This window comes from Brassica oleracea, unplaced genomic scaffold, assembly GCF_000695525.1.
Source record: "Brassica oleracea var. oleracea cultivar TO1000 unplaced genomic scaffold, BOL UnpScaffold00796, whole genome shotgun sequence".
Lineage (NCBI taxonomy): Eukaryota > Viridiplantae > Streptophyta > Magnoliopsida > Brassicales > Brassicaceae > Brassica > Brassica oleracea.
The window spans coordinates 19,120-21,730 of NW_013617459.1; positions in this window are offsets into that span (position 1 = coordinate 19,120).

Genomic DNA, 2,611 nt, shown 5'->3' on the forward strand with positions numbered 1-2,611 from the left:
CTCTAATTCTAATCCTAATACGTAATACCTAAAGATTGTGCTAAAAACAAAACCTAAAAACTGTAAGCAAAGTCTTGTTGCGGTCTCGTCTCATTCATCTAAATTCTCTTGTTTCCGTTGTCTAAAGGTTATAATATTAAATTGTTTCAGTAATACTATTAATTTTTGGATACATTGTTTTAGTAATGGATTTTTTAGCTGACAAAGTTTATATTTCATCCCAACTTTTTATAAATTGATTATTTTTTAATCAAACTAATACCAACATATTTTATAACCAACCTGAACTACACCAAAAGCAAAACATAATAAAGTGAACCAAATTAAATCTAAACCAAACTGAATTAAATCGAACCAAACTAAGCCCAAACAAAACCCAAACCAAAGCTAGTTCGGTTTTGATTGGGTTGAGTTTTATAGAATCTAAATTAACCAAACCAAACCGAAGCCAAAAGTAAATTAATATGCCCAACCACGCGTTAGTGGTCCAGTGGCGATCCTCGACCTGGGAAGTCATGGGTTCGAGTCCCGCTGGCGGATGTTGCTCTTTAGGGCCTTCGGGCCCAATACGGACACTTCCAACTACGCTGGCCACTGGTGGGATTTAAATGGGGTGATCACCGGCCCTCCTGGAGACCTCGGCGAGCTCCCCGGCTTAGCTCCGGTGAACGGTCTTTGGTTGATAGTCGGAGCCTTACGAGGTCTTCGGATACCAGGGTTATCAAAAAAAAATTAATATGCCCACCCCTAATCAGAAGTATTGGTTTATATATCGGTTTATCAATTTAATAGTAGCTGTTAGAGCCGGTTATGCTAGCTTCAAACTAGAGGCGTTGACTTCTAACTTTAAAAAGGTCTAATTTCATTAAAACCAATCCTTATTTTCCCTATGTTTTTGTACTTCAGTCACCATCTTATCTCTCTTTTATATATGTTTTATTAGTGGAATATTAGGCGAAATAGTTTAAATCATATATACTTTTCAAACACAATTTTAAATCATATATCTACACGAGCCATCAGAGAATTAAAGACAGGATAAACTAAACTATTGCAGTCTCACTTTTATACTATTTCTTTATCCTTTTTTTGTTATATATATATATATATACTTTATATGCAAACGTCCTCTCTAGTCTGGACTAGACCAAGAGGTCCAAGGCTAGTATACACTATATACTTTTTTTTTTGTTCAACACACTATATACTATAATAGAATGTATAGGGTACGTAAAGCATGCACCATTCATAAAAAATGTGTGACGAACAGATAATACGTCAATATTTATTTTGGTTACACCGAATGAACAAACAAGGCTACATTCAAAATGGATCAATATGTTTTCTTCTAAACCGGTTCTCGATCGAGAAAAAGAAATACACATCCCTGCATTTTTTAATTCTACGAGAGCTCGAACTCAGTGATGACGAGGATCGGGACCTCCAGGGCTAAGTCTCATGGACTCATTAAAACCTCTCCCCATTAGTTTTTCCATATTAGCTTTCAACACTTTTTCTGCTTCTCTCATCATACGCCCTCGTCTACTTCCATCTTCGTTTGCAAACCGTTGCTGCAACGGCCGAGATGCTGATGACCACGACAATGAAGAAACGCAGATCAAGAACAAACACATCAAAAACTTAAAGCTAGCCATGTGTTATGTGCTAATAAAATGATTTAGTATGTAAGGTGTTTATATGTTTTATGTATAAATGAGGTACGTTTTTCATCATATGCCCGAGACATTTATATAGAGAATGGCGTTGGGATCATGAATCTCAATGGAATAATAAAATTTTTGCTGTATATTATAAAATAGAAAAGACGGTCGTAAAAGCCAATTTATAATCCAACTTCTGCAAAGTGCTCGTTCGAGCGCACATGCACTTACAATACATATATTCTTTTTTGTCAACATATAATGATAAAATATATTAAAGTAAGCTTATATATATATCCACACCTACTTTGTAGTTTTATGTATATATAAACCAGGTTACTGTTAGTTTGTTACGTCTGCGTATGATGAGTAAAATAAATAGAGGATGTGAAAACGTTTTGGTTTTCTACTAATGCAAATGGTTTTATAATTAAACTGTAAAATTATGTATAATGTATATGATGAGTAACAGTTAAAGTTTAAGACCAACAAGGGGTTGGTTTAGTGACAAAAACTCTAGACCATCTAGTTATAGAGATGGGTACTACAAGAAAACAGGGGGATTCTGATGGCCGAAATAGTCATAAATTCGTCGGAATAGACCGATTCCGACGAATTTCTGACGAACCAATTCGTCGGTATCATTTTGTCGGAAAAAAGTATTCGTCGGAATTTCATCAGACCTTCCGACGATTTTTTGACGAATACCGAGAAACGTCATTCTGACGAACTTCCGACGATATTCCGATGCGGACACACGAGACCAGAGTTCATCGGAAAAACTATATACCGACGGAGAACATTCCTCGGACTATACCGACGAACGTAGTCCTCGGAAAATACCGACGGACTATGGTTCGTCGGAAGATACCGACGGACAATGGTTCATCGGAATATTTCGAGGAACCCTCTCCGTCGGTATTTTCCGACGAACCATAGTCCGTCGGTAT